Here is a 16,536-nt window from a genome sequence, read left to right as displayed (position 1 = left end):
ACTGTAGATTTTGCCACCCGGCCAAAATTTCACGATTCTCGGGAAGGGCGTTTGAGACAAAGTATTAAACTGACAGACCAAGAATCAACTGGTACCTTTAAACGCACAACTATAAACTCAATAAACGAATAAATAAAATGAATAAATAAACAGATGAAAAACGAACCGCACAAAACTACTAGTTCTTGGTAATTAATCCACGGCAATTTCAACGCATTATACTCAGTAAAAGAATTCAACGTTTATCATTAACTCGTCGCTAATAAGAGTTAAGTATCCCAAATTTGAATAGCGCTAAACAGCGTGTTTAACTAAGCAGCCACATTTGAAATACGCCACTTATTCTCGAGTCAAATTCGTCTGTCTTAAAATTCCTTAAACTGATTCAGCTCGGTGATATTGCAGTATATGCCGGAATGGCCGTCTCTTTAAAATACTCCAGATCTTCCAATTCTAAAAGCTGGAGCATTCTCCTACACTTAACTCCATTTAAACTTTTGCTTGCTCTCGAGCTTCAATCTTCGCTCTCTCTCTCTCTCTCTCTCTCTCTCTCTCTCTCTCTCTCTCTCTCTCTCTCTCTCTCTCTCTTTCAGCAATACTCAGATTAGTCTTCCACTGCGCTCTCTCTCTCTCTCTCTCTCTCTCTCTCTCTCTCTCTCTCTCTCGTACGGCAGCTGCTACTACTAATACTAATATAGCTGTCTTTGTAAGGCAAAATGACAATTTCGACTACTCTTTTAACTAAAAGGAACGCTGCTACATCTTTTGTTTCAGTGGGATCATTTTTTCTGGCCAATACGAAATATAAATATTGAAGTGCTTAAAAAAATATATGAACTGCTTTCGAGAAATGCTGCCTAGTAACAAAATAATGAAAAAAGATTAGTAATTATCTTAGTTTTGAACAAGAAAATCACAGAGAAATGACGTAAACTAAAACGGGTAAAGAATTTCAAATATGGTGAATGAATCATAATTTCCTTTTTTAGTTTAAATAGAAAAAAACACGAAGAAGAACGTACAGTCCATGTAATTGCAGTAAAAACGCAACAATCAAAGACGAAATTACGTAGAATAAAACAAAGTCGGCTTCCTGTCGTAACAAACAATTAATACATCACAGAATGCGCGGTACTTTCTTTCTCTCGCCAAAATGTCTTCCTCCACTCTCATTTCCATCTATTATTTTTCTTTCCCCTCCTCTGTGAAACTTTGCTTTTTACTGCCGTTCTTCATTCTCGGAATCCGCCTTTTTCCCTTCCTCTCTCCTTTTCTCTTACTGCCTCCTCCTCTCCCTCCTCCTCCTCCTCCTCCTCCCCGAGTCTCCCTCGAGAACTGCAGGTTAATGACTAATCAAGCGGCAAAACCTCCGGGGAAATTGATTAAGTTTTTAGGACGTAAGTTTTACCACCGGGAATACAGTGGGAGGAGGAAGACGGCTAGCTTGCTGTGTTAGGGTTACTGGGGGGGAGGGGGGTTTATCTCACAAGTCTTGGATTATATGTAAATATGTACATTTATATATAAGCACATGCACACACAAAACACACATACATGTATATGAGTGTAGAAATATAAATTCTTCTAGCATTTAGCAACAGGGGTCATCTATGCTGGAACATCAGTTCTGATACGAGTATATTTGGAATGGATACGAGTATATTTGGAATGGTGATCTCAGGCCCTCCATCCATTGTTATTTCCACTGTCATCGGTTTATGTATGGTCATTTGTTAGTTTATGTGTCCTGTCAGTAAAACTGTACATAATTACAGAATGTTCGTATGTTTTTTTTATATTACATAATTGAGTCTCCAATATTAAAAAAAATTAGAACCGGAATTGGAATTAAAAATTTAGAACAAAGGCCAAGCGCTGGGATCTATGAAGTAATTCAATGCTGAAAGAGAAACTTTGAATAAAGAAAGTTTAAAAGGTATAAGAGGAGGAAGACACCGCATTTGCACATGGAACAACTTTTAAGAAAGAGTGGAAAGTCAGATGAAAGAAAGATAATATGAATGGTGGTACAGTAAACAGGATGAAGGGGTTTCTGCTATGGACCAAAGGGACGCTACGGCGAACCTCAAGTAAGCCTCCAGGTGCACTAAAGTGAGCACTACCCCAGAACGGACGATTCCAAACCCACTGTGGGTCATGGAGGATGCGAGTCGACAGATGAGAGATGGTAACTGGTTTTCTGATGCGTAGCAGATACTTGGAAAATTTGTGGCAGTACAACCAACGATGCCTAGTTGAGGGCTTCACAATTCCCTGCTGGGTATGCAAATGAAAAGAAACAAGACATTGGGAATCTGTTCCTTTGCTCCATAGATCAGAGCTGGTCCACATTATAAGGTTGAAACGACATTCGCTCGATAGCTCAGAAGGAGCAATTCCTCTGGCAAGTCTCTTCTCTAATATTACCAAGTTTTCTATAAAAGTCCTACCGTCTGACAGTCTTTGGTCAGCGAAAATTTTTTCATATCAGAGGCCTGGGAATTAATTTAAGCTTTGTACAAAGGCACTCTTAAATCATACCTCCCTCATACCGATTGGTTGTAAGTTCCTGGAATTGGTTCAGACCCTTGTTGATAGAACTTCGGCTGTGCATTTGGCGAATAATCTGTTCATAGGACACGGAGAAGGTCGAATGCCTTAACTACCTGCTGTATTCGGTTTTGGTGTTAAAACATCTTCCAAAATTGGAGTCCTTATTTTTGCACAAGCACTCAGACGCTCATTTACTCGAGATTTTTTTTTTTTAACGTGCATCTACCTTCCGAGAGAGAGAGAGAGAGAGGGGTGGAGGTTGTAAAATAGTTCATAACCCGTGAACTCTTTATTTGCATTTTTCTTCATTTCGTTATTTTCAAACACAAATCACTAACCAGTGATTATATATATATATATATATATATATATATATATATATATAGTATATATATATATATATATATATATATATAAGCGAATATCACAGGAAAATGATAGTCAGAAATCCAAGCGCTTTCGTATTTACTAAGACAATGTCAAGGAGCAATGTCTTGACAATGTCTTAGTACAGACGAAGCGCTTGGATTTCTGACTATAATTTTCCCGTGGTATTCGCTTATTTAATGAAGTTACGTGCATCCACTGTAATTTTTAAGCATATATATATATATATATATATATATATATATATATATATATATATATACATACATACACATACATACACACACACACACACACACACACACATATATATATATATATATATATATATATATATATATATATATATAATTCCTACAATACTCGAGAGTTCAGTTTTCGGTTTTTGATCACAAATTCCCAGCTATAAGCGGAAACCTTCATGTCTCTTGAATATCTTGGTTTTCTTGGTTTTTACCAACGTCACCACATTCTGCATATCGAAACGTTGCTACACCGATGACACATAACCAAACTATCAGTCTTCAGAAAACACTCACGTTCTGCTCATTTTCTGGTCTACCGAAAGCCACGATTTCGGAATTAGTACCCAAAACACTGTATATCCGAGATAATTCAGAGAGAGAGAGAGAGAGAGAGAGAGAGAGAGAGAGAGAGAGAGAGAGAGAGAGAGGAGAAGAGAAGGAGAGAGAAGAGAGAAGAGAGGGAGAGAGAGAGAGGCATAATTTCGACTCAGATCAGACCTGTCCATCACCGTGTCCCTAGCAGCCATTCGCCCCAGTGAAACAAGGACATTCAGAAAAAATACACAGAAAGTAAAACTGGAAGCATTCCAGCAGAAGCGAAAATGATTAAATATGAAATTATAATATTCGCAGTTCAAAACCCGCACCAGCTCAACGGGTGCTACCTAATAAATAATTTGCATAACAAAAACACATGAAATTACTGTCATTCAAAACCTTCCATGCCTAAACACGTGGGTTTTTAAACAGCACCCAAAATATTATTTTTAAATAAACCAATTATCATTAAAGTAGTAATTTGAATTGTCCATAAAGGAAAAAGTCTCACATAAACTACAACGCTAAAGAGAGCATGAACTAAACGATAAATAAAAATAAATGCCGTATCTCTCAATATTTTCATTAACGTAACTTCGTCTCACTAATAAACACGTGAAACGTTGTGGCCAACCTAAGCCAAAACGAATAAGATGATAATTGATGGAGTTTATGTATATATGTAAGTAAAAATAATGATATACATGTGTGTGTGGGACAAAGCTACAGATATACTGAAAGGGACTAAAAGAGCACCACTCCTCAATGACAAAGATGGATTATAACTACGATGCAATCTTTCAAGACAAAAGAAAGATCATTCCTCTGGCGTCAAGAGGAAATCTCTTGCAGATTGGCGTAGCCACCTTTCAACTTGGGCAGAGTGGAGGACCGAGACGCGTCAACAAAGTAACTGAAGAGATACTGAGGGAAGAAGAATCTAAAATAACTTGATGATCCATCAATCAGATTATCAAACAGCTCCACTGGTTATTATCACAGGAAATACTGAATATAGGAACACAAATTCAAATGAGATTCTGAATTACCATATTATCATTATTAATTATATTACGTAAGGTAAAAATATTCACTGCGCTATTACATCTATTACTGTAAAATAAACGATATACAAATAACATCTATATTACACCAAAAATGCTTTCTATTTACCATGTGAGCAACTGCCATTATTTATAATATAAATGAAAACCAAAAATTGGTCCCGTTAAATATGCTCTTCAGACATCTTTATACTGAAAGATGTAAAATGTACGATTAAAAGCATCAAAACTGGCATCAATGACAGGAAAATTTTATGTAATTTAATTTTGAAAAAAAAGAATGAAAGATATATAATAAAACACGAAATGTAAAATTACAAGATAAATGACAAATATATAAGTGATTAAAACACACAAGTGCCCCAGTTACAACATATTTATAATTATTGTTATCAGTAGTAGTAGTAGTTTTTGTGGTGGTGGTGGTGGTAGTAGCAGTAATAATAGTAGTGGTAGTTAATCCAATTGAATTCATAAAAAAAACCTGCTTGATTTATAACATTAAATTCCATTTTTTTTAATGAAATGGCACTGTAAAATTACTAGACTAGTGAGGCATAACTTTAACGCATAGAAGGAACAACGACAACAGAATTAATTATTATTATTATTATTATTATTATTATTTGTAGTAGTAGTAGTAGTACGATGTGGAGTTATGTATGATATTCTTCATGCTCTTATCTTGGCATTCTCCAGATATTCACCCAGCACACTTCGACAACTCTGACATCTACGCCACAGCAATGGTTACCTAAACCAAGAGAGAAAATATTCCACACTGTCTGTCAAGCAAAACTACAAAATGGACCGCTTTCAAATATTCGTCACTATACATCGACTTGTGTTGAATTTCATCTGTGCCGGGAGAGATTCATCCGCTCTAGCAGTCAATATTATTATTAGTATGCAGAACAGTCACAAGGCAGCCCTAAAATGATGTTAAAAGATATATACTACTGAAAAGAATAATGAGTAATACTATTATCACTAAGACTACTATCGGTGGGGACGAGCTTTAGAAAATTTACTCGAGTATGAAAGTACTTACACAAGCTTACCACGCGTGCGTATGTTTATGTACGTGAGAAGAAACGCTTACTTTAGATAAAGAAAATTATGAGTTTCATTTTTCATTTACTAACCAAGTAGCTATGAAGTATTTTTCAACAATAATTGTTTGTTTGTTTGTATGGTGTTTTTACTTCGCATGGCACCAGTGGTTATTCAACAACGGGACCAACGGCTTTACGTGACTTCCGAACCATGACGAGAGTGAACTTCTATCACCAGAAATACAAATCCCTGACCCCTCAATGGAATACCCGAGAATCGAACTCGCGACCACAGAGGTGGCAGGCAAAGACCATACCAACCAAGCCACTTAGGCGCTTTCAACAATAATAAAATGAACATTGAGAAAACCGATGATAAAAGACGTGGAAGGAAAGCGGTGACCGAAGCCTAAACAAAGAGGCGAGGATATCATTAACAATATTACATATTCATGGATACATACATGCATACATACATATATACATTGTCAAACACAACTTTCACCTTACTCAAAAGCGAAATAAAGTAGAGCCACCTGTCATGTTGTTGAATATTCCGAGTGGAATTTCTCTACGTTTTGATAGAAATTAACAGGGAATTTTATTTGCTCTGATAAATTCTTTACAAACAAAGATCTATTCTACATGTCACCCAAATGTTCTACTGCTACTGAATTTCATTAATACAAGCTATGCATATACATATATGCATACACACACACACACACACCAACACACACAACACACACATATATATATATATAATATATAGATATATACTATATTATATATAATATATATAATATATTAATATATGATGCATATATAATATATATATATATATATATATAAAAAAATATAGAGGAGAGAGAGAGAGAGAGAGAGAGAGAGAGAGAGAGAGAGAGAGTGAGAGAGAGAGAATAAATTTGAATATAATCGTGTGCAAGTTGGTGATTATCTAAATATATCTTCCAGTCTATCTATTTATACATGCACACATATATACACACACACACACACACAACACACACACACATATATAATATATATATATATATATATATATAGATATATATATATATCTAATACACTCACACTATAAATGCCGGTTCGAATCCTACTGCGACTTCAGAATTTCTTCATATATCCATGATTTTGGATCTACGGCTTAGTAGTAACAAGCTTATCCAAAAAGTGTGAAGAATTCAGGAAGTTAAGAGGGCATTGTGGTATTACAATTACAAATACACAAACACATTATATTATATATATATATATATATATATATATATATATATATATATATTATATATATATATATATATATATATTCTTCTCAGCCGACCTTTCATTAAACATCCAGAGTCCTTATAAACTCCCTTTTTCACCTCCTCCCCTTGACGCTACTTCGCGTATGAAATGATTGGTCGTACTTTGGGTAAAAGGACAACAAATGGAGAGAGAGAGAGGAGAGAGGAGAGAGAGATAGAGAGATATTCACTCAGTAAGAATAATATCTATATTGGCAAAAGAGGCAAAAGAGACATTTATCAAATGATAATGAGCTTAGGATGACTCGAGTAGGAAAAGTTTTCTAATGATATCAGATTTTTAACTCGTTTGGTTTCCAACTCCGATCCCTTATGAGTTTTATATCCAACTGGATGCATGGGTTTCTCTTTCTACACAGGAAGTGTCAAGGTACTTACACACACTGTCTAAATACATACTATATATATATACATATTATATATATATATATACATATATATATATATATATATATATATATATATATATATATATATATATAGATAATGTAATCGAAAAATCGCTGGAGAGGGAAAACACTGTGCTATGATGGAATCCCTGCAAAGATGATTTTAGCACTATAAATATCATCTTTCGCTAAATATGGAATCGGAAAACTGAGTCTAATGGCTGGAAAATGGAAAACATAGCGAAGATAGATGAGAAATGTGACCTACAGTGGTGTTGCACTTAGTAATCTGTAAGCTCATCTTTGAGATGTATAAGCCAAGTTTAAAACATAAGGCAGTAATGGTATATATCACAATGTGTTAAAGAGATATTGGGTGTCAATTATGGAATTTAGAAATCACAAATCCAGTCGTTGTTGCTGATAACGAGACATAACGGAAGGTATTAAGCCACTACGGTATTCCCGTTAAATGTGGAAATTTAATTGAAATTAACCACCAAAGAAGTACATAAAGTGAATTTGCAATAAATTAGGATTTATAATGAAAAATAATGGACGGAATTCGAAGAGAAGGCTCATATTGGAGTAACGATAGAAACTCGACAGACTTACAATATTATAGATGATGGTGTGGCAATCGCGTTGCAATCAGTTAAAATCTTACTTAATAGGATGCATCACATATCGACTTATCTAAATACAAGGGATTCAAAACAAAGCTAAGAAAACATAAGTAGCAAAGACAGAGGAGTTCGCAAAGGGATGGATTACCTTAGGATGGAGAGAGGTTTAATAAGGCTGCATTTTGAAACAGAATATGAAAGTAAGATGATACAAAAATCAAGTACGATTAGTATTGTTATGAGGATACTTAACTGGGTCTAGGTCACCTACGTCCATCTCCTTTCCATAATTTGTAAGCTTTTTCCTTAAGTCGACAAAATCCTGTAAAGTAGTGCTCTTGTCATACTATGATTCATATCCTCATAACAATACTAATCGTACTTGACTTTTGTATCATCTTACTTTCATATTCTGTTTCAAAATTCAGCCTTATTAAACCTCTCTCCATCCTAAGGTAATCCATAAGACTTCAGTAGCGGAATTTCACAAAGGGCCGCATACACATACTAGTACATACATACATACATAAACACATATATATACGTATATATATATACACACATATATACGTATATATATACACATATATATACGTAATTTATATATATAAATATTATATATATATATATATATATATATATATTACATATATGCGTGTGTGTTTCATAAATGCATACATAACAAAGCCTACCTGGAGACTACAGATATACCTCTTGACCCATGACCGCCACTAGAAGATATATCATAACAATGCCTGGCTTCACAAAGACAAAAGTCAATCTGTGTGAGGGCCGGCGAAGTGGTATTCTTATGGCCTTTCTTTGAACTTTTACATAAACATAGCAAAGTAAAATATATATATATATTATAATATATATATATATATATATATATTATATTCATGCATACATGCAACGCAAACACACACATACACGAGGATTAAAAATACATACCATTAATCATGAGATCAACTAGACAACAACCATTAGTCGTAAAACACGTAATAACGTTCAAACCAGTTACAACATCGAAATATATATATATATATATATATATATATATATATTATATATACTAATAACTAAGAACGAAGCGAATCACAAATTAATAAAACAATGAATGGAAATAACTTTCCCAAAGCCCTACGAGAAAACAAGCAAACAGATCCTTAACTAAATGCTCACCAACACTACATAAAGCCTTTACACCTTGCGGCGTGGAACACTTTACTAATGCTGGCGTCTTTATTCGGGAATTCCGTAATATGTGGGAATGAGAAGCAAAGGGTAAACCGGCGGCGGTGGTGGTGGTGGTGGTGGTGGTGTGAGAGAGAGAGAGAGAGAGAGAATGCTCTGGTAAGTGTGTATAAGGATAATTGCAGTAAGGGTGCATCCTTGTTTTATGGAGAGAGGAAGAAGGAGAGAGAGGAAATGTATGCATAAATGCAGCAATAGTCTTTTGTGTATGTACTACATGTGTATATATATGCAAATATATTATATATATATATATATATATATATATATATATATAAGTATATAGAGAGAGAGAGAGGAGAGAGAGAGAGAGAGAGAGAGAGAGAGAGAGAGAGAGAGAGAGAGAGCATAAATGTAGAAATAGTCTTGTCCCTCTGGCCATCTGTGAGAGAGAGATCCAACTATTGGATACAAGTATACTAAAAGAGCGAAAGAAAGCGAGGATAAACAAGAATAGTTTAGCTCCTTTTCCACAAAACCGAGTGTGTGTGGCGGGAAAGGACAACGAATATCAATAGTCATAGTAAAATGAGAGAGAGAGAGAGAGAGAGAGAGAGAGAGTAGAGAGGAGGAGAGAGAGAGAGGAGAGAGAGAGAGAATATGAATAGGATAGGATAAAGGAATTATTTTTCTAGACTACAGAGAGGCTTCTCACTAAATGCATCATTTGCTTCGTAAAAATAATGACCGAATAGCTCCAGCAGAGAGAGAGAGAGAGAGAGAGAGAGAGAGAGAGAGAGAGAGAGAGAGAGAGAGAGAGATACAAAATACGGCTCTTCATTACAAAAAGCTATTCTTCCTGAAACTCACCGTAAAGTCTACCACTATCTCTTTTATTACGAAGCACAGACAGAAAATAATTATTCTAATGACGATGGCTGTGTGAGAGGCAGCCACCACCATCACTTCCTTTATCATTTGTCTCACCTGACCCAAAATCAATGAGGGTCACGGCAAACAAAACCCGTCTCGTGTCAAGTGTCTCACACAAACAATGCCCTTTTTTCTCCCTACGGCCTTCACAAACCACAGCCGCCACATACCACTATCCCCCCGTGATCTACCCCACCACCCGCCACCATTCCACCAGAATTTGTCAGGCTGGATCACTCACTAGGTCTTCCGTGCTGCAGAGGTGATGCTGCTGAATATTGGTTCTAGTTTTCTGCAAGAGAAAACTATGGGGGTGGCTTTGTCAGACCGTCCGCCGCACTTTTTCTGTCCGCCCTCAGATCTTAAAAACCAATGAAGCTACAGGGCTGCAAACTGCTACGTTGTTCATTCACGCTCCAATCATCAAACGTACCAAATCGTACCTCTTTAATATCAGTATTGTTAACTTTAGCCATGATCGTGTGTCTGGCATCTATAACAACACAGGCCAACACCGAGACATGACTGAAAGTTTCATACAGCTTTATACGCTGTATAGAACACTCGATTGTTCGGCGCAATTTTCACTTGCTTATGTATATATGTATGTATATGTGTGTATATTATATATATTATATATATAATTTATAAGAATATTATATATATATATATATAATATATATATACACACACACACACACACACACACACATATATATATATATATTATAAATATATATTTTAAATTTTTAAATTTTCTTTTTATATTACATATACGTTATGTACTGTATTTTGTTTGATAATGCTGACAATATATATATATAATATATATATATATATATATATATATATATATATATATATATAGACACTGTCAGCATTATCAAGCAAAATACAATACATAACAACGTATATGTAATAAAAAAGAAAATTTAAAATTTCCATGCATACAGATAGGCATTCATGAATTTATATTACTTAACCCTGACCTCTTATTGCTCTACAAGAACACAGTTTTGGGTTTTATTTCTTTATTAAATATAAATATTCCAGTTATCGTGTTGTGTTATTGTATTATTATCACAAATATTTTTCACATGGAAAAATAAAATCCACCAATTTGGAGACAAAAGGCTTGGACAGGACTTTCAAGAGTCTACGCAGCTCTGTTATTGATCTCAATAAATAAAAGAAAGAAAGAAAGCAAGAGAACATTTCAAATAAAATATGGATCTAAAATTGTGAAAAGCAGAATGATGGAAAGTTTTAAGCATGTAATTCTCCTGATGCTCTGCCAAGTCCCGATGTAATATTTTCCAAAAGTAAACAATTCAGATTTTGACCTTCATTTAGTTGCTCTAGGTACTGCAGGTTACTGATTATTTTTACCAGCTTTATTATTAATAATACAGTTGCAGCAGTTATGGACCCAAATATAATACTGTACTACTGATACTGATGTCATTAGTTCTGTTACTAATACAACTATCATTAATAAAGACCCTTGGCACGTTTGTCAAGAATTATGTATACTACATGAGTGGATATATTGCAAAACTAATGAAAGCATCAATATTACATATCTATTACATTCCTAGATACTTCCAGGGAAATAGCACCTTTCGTTAATATGTTTCCGGATTGGGCTACATATGGATTAACTTTTGACTGCCGTTCTTTTCCGTTCCCTTGAATGTCTCAGGAAAGGCTTGATAAAGGAATCAGCTGCCCTGTTCCACCTGTCAACAAAAATTCTTGCCTACAGTGAACTAAATTACCCCTCTAACTTGGCTACGGATACTAAAGAAATATTTTCGTAAAGAACTAGCGTTCCACTGCAATGATTTCTAACAATGTATAACAATTACTGTTATTATTATGCATAAATACATATATATACATAATATGTATGTATGTATGTATGTACGTATGTATGTATGTATGTATGTATGTATATATATATATATATATATATATATATATATATATAGATACAAATACATAGTACGTAATATATACAGTATAGGCATAAGATGGTGAGAGCATCATAAATAAAAAAAAAATGCTGCTGGAACGCAAACACAATGCCTCCAAAACGCAGTGCAAAGTTCTCTATAACAAATTCATGCAAAAGATCCAGTTTTCCTCTAAAACACGTTCTTATTTTATACTGGTATCACCAGTGACAGCTCAAAAACTATGAAGACTCCACAGGAGCCTTAATATTGCAAAAGCACACATCAAATCTACTGGAGAACTCTATGAGACCTTAATTAATCAATAGCATAAAACTCTGTTACAAGTTGATAGTGTGAGACTAATAGCTTCACAATATTGAAGATGTCATTTGTATCTGAAAATCATAACAGCACCAACGAGATTTCCATGATGTGAAAAGTCACATATATCATAATTTATGTAATAATAATGTATGGCATGCTAAGAGGGAAACCCCTGTCATTCATTAATGGTATAGAAGCTTGTCTGCGCAAAAAAAAAAATCCTATAACAGAGAGAGAGAGAGAGAGAGAGAGAGAGAGAGAGAGAGAGAGAGAGAGAGAGAGAGAGATCCAACGGATCCCGAAAGGAAAATATTGATTGCATCATGCGACGATCCCAGAATCGAATGTCAGGCCGGAAAAATAAGGCTCACGACACTGGATGTCACTAGATATCCCCCACATCTGTGAAATAAGGGAAATTAATCCGGATGATGTCCAGAAACTCCCATGAACAGTGGTATCCTTCCGCAACAGAGACTTTGACTAACGTGTCCAATGATGCACATAACAGAAACTTTTACAGAAATATCATTGTAAAGTATTTATATCAAATAAATAATAGGCTCCATAATATAAAAAATATTAATAATAAATAAACATTATTTTATTTATTATTATGGAGCCCATTATTTATTTGATATAAATAAAATTTATAACAAATAAATAATAGGCTCCATAATGATAAAAATATTACAAGCAATGCCTACAACAACAATAATAATAGCATAAAATTATTAGGGAATTGAAAATATTAAAAATCTTTTCGCCAGTGTTAAAAATTTACTTAAATGTAATGTAAGTTTCGGAAAATAACACTAAAAACTGTGATTATAATCTAAGTGACAATCATGACCTCTACAGACCTCGAATAACTTGTGCAGAAAGCCTGCAGCAATGACTTCTTAACCTTTCGTGCAATCAGTTGATCATTTTTTATACATTTCAACCCTAATTATGAAGCACAAGAAAGAGGCAAAACAACCAACTTCCAGAAGAATCTTTATCTTGCAAGAACACGCGCAGAGTCTAGATATCTTACATATCATCGAATGATTTCTTAGCAGTATACTTCAAAGTGTACTATATCATCAAAATCACAAATGTTTGTTTCAAAGCTAAAATAGATTCATTTCAATAGGTATGGCTGCCCTATCAATCCACCACTCAAACACATTTTCTATCCATCTGTCTATTTACACACCACACACACACATATTATATAATATATATATATATACTATATATATATATATATTATATATATATAATATTATAATTATATATTATAATTTAATATATATATAATATATTAATATTATAATATACATTAATCATAATATTATATGGTATACTATATATATATATATATATATCTATATATATATATATATAATATATATATATATATATAGATATATATAACATATAGTATAAAATAACTATAGTATTTACCATATAATATGATAATATATATGTATAGTTACTATAAATATAAGCTAGTTATGATTATATATATATATATATATGATAATAATATATATATACATATTTGTATGTATGCAGGGCGAGTTCATTTCTTTTAAAATACAAGCCAAAGAGAACAGAAAAAAACTGACCAATTGTTCTCATTTATTTCTGCAAACATTTCCAGGTGAACTTGGAGTTGTCTTGGAAGAAGAAAACGAGTGCTGCAGTTTCGTTCGCCCTGTGAAATTTTCTTTTATTGTCTTGCTGTTCGTTTCTGTGTGTGTGTCTGTTCATGTTTTCGCGCAAAAGTGTGGGCAGCTAGTGTCTAAATGTTTTTCTTTCTCTGCCTCTAACATTCTTCCAACTGCCAAAGGCAGCAGCTCTCGTTTTTCCTCTTGCATTCATTCGTCCCCCTAATCACTCTCTCTCTCTCTCTCTCTCTCTCTCTCTCTCTCTCTCCACATGATGCCAAATGTACACAATCCCATCCATAAAGTCATGCTCATAATCTTGCCAGTCCTTTTCTCCACATTCAGAACCCCACAATGGAGACGTTGTCCTAAAAATTTATCTTGTCTAATTAAAGCTTCAGTCTCCAATTCTGTGTGTGTGTGTGTGTGTGTGTGTGTGTGTGTGTGTGTGTGTGTGTGTGTATGTGTGTGTGTGTTTTTAAGTAAATAACACAGAGAAGGAAGAAACTGTGAAGCATCAAAAAAAATATGGTAAAGCTACGAAATATAGACATAAAATATTGTAAGGGACAATGACCGAACCTAAATCCTGTGATGGACAAGGAACTTCAAAAGTTCCATGACAAAACAATGTCATGGAATACCTCGAGAAGAAGAAGAAGAAGAAGAAGAAGAAGAAGAAGAAGAAGAAGAAGAAGAAGAAGAAGAAGAAGAAGAGGAAGAAGAAGAAGAAGAGAGGTGTTTGAGAAAATATTCTTCGCCATCTCCTGATCGCTTTCCCTTCCCCAGGGCCAGAGAAAACGCACGAAATAAATACACAGGGTCTCCCTCCGAATGACATAAAAGCCGCATCAATATAATTTGAGAGAGAAAATAGCACAGCGAAAGTGGTTTAATTTCCCAAAGGGGTTTATCATTTACACATCTCTTTCATCAAAAAAAGGGACGCCGATGTAAAATGACTGAATAATGGGGAGAAAGGTTATAATGTATAATGTGTTCCGTTATGCAGCTAAAGAAAATACAACAAAGATTGAAAAATTTAACAAAAGATTTGATACAAGATAAATTTAAAGACGAAAATAAATGAAAACAATCAGTATGCCAATCAGAGTAAAACTAGAGCCAGTAAATAATGCAAACAAAAGGAAAAACCGAACATGAACAGGACCTATGTAAAAAGAGCAAGAGTATGAGAAATAAAGGAGTAATAAAACTAAACTGGCTTAATTAAAATCAATCAAATTTACAACTAAATAACATCACTTCGAGAAACTGAATAATAATTTGGATTTTGTCCGTTCTCATCAGACGCCAGGTAAGCTCTCAACTCAAACTTCTCAAGTCGTCCTGCCTCACAAAATTCCTTCCATATCCATCAATCATCAAATAAGTTTTCCTCTTCAACCTGCTGTAGAGAACGTCCTGTTTTCGCATTGCAGCGTCTAAGTTTTCCTTTCACCCTTTCCTTGGTCTTGCCACAGTTCTTCTTCCATCCGGCATCCATTCCAAAAACTTCTTCGGCTATCTACCCTCTCCCAGGCGTTTTACGTGGGCGAACCAACGTAGCTGTCCTCTTTCAACAAATTCTGCAATGCTTTCCATCCCCAATTCATTCATAATGTTTTCTTTTCGTATTCTGTCAAGCCTTGTAGCACCCTTTACCAGTCTGAATACTTCATTGCTGCTGCTTGAATCTGGCTTCTAGTTCTTGATGTTAATGTCCAAATTTCATGCCCATAAGTCAGAACTCGTCTTAATATAATCTATATATATATATATATATATATATACTATATATATATTATATATATATATATATATATAATATATATTAAGCGAATACCACGGGAAATGATAGTCAGGAATCCAAGCGCTTTCGTCTTTATTCGACATCGTCAAGGAGCTACTAAAGTACAATCGGAGAGGAAGGCCTCAGGTACAAACAAGATCAGGAATACCAGATGGTTAATTATCAAAAGGGTAAAAATTAAAAGGGATAATCCAGGATTATCGGATATCACACGGTCACAAACTTAAACAGATTCTGACCCTAACCGAAATTACAAAGTATCTTTACAGTCCAAAACATGTAAAAACTGAATATATTAATTTTGTTGCTTATATTTATCTACAACTTTTTTCATTATGAAAGCATCAAGTTTAAATAAACCAAGACTTAAATTTAGAACATTTCTATTATTTGACTTGATAAAACAAGATTCAATGATATTCCTTTTAACTGTGTCATTACATGGGACTAAGGCTCTTGCTTGACTCCAGTTAATAGGATGGTCTAAATCTCTCATATGTACAAATAATGCATTCGATATTTGCCCAGTTCTCACAGAATATTGATGTTGCTTAAGACGCTGTGAAAGAGATTTGCCAGTCTGTCCGTAATAGATTTTATCACACTTTTTGCAAGGAATTTCATATATGCAGCCTGGAAGATCTTTAGGAGAATTTTTGATTACTAAACTCTTGACATTAATATT

This window comes from Macrobrachium nipponense, chromosome 28 (assembly GCF_015104395.2).
Source record: "Macrobrachium nipponense isolate FS-2020 chromosome 28, ASM1510439v2, whole genome shotgun sequence".
Taxonomy (NCBI): Eukaryota; Metazoa; Arthropoda; class Malacostraca; order Decapoda; family Palaemonidae; genus Macrobrachium; species Macrobrachium nipponense.
Note: the sequence above shows the minus strand (reverse complement) of the source record.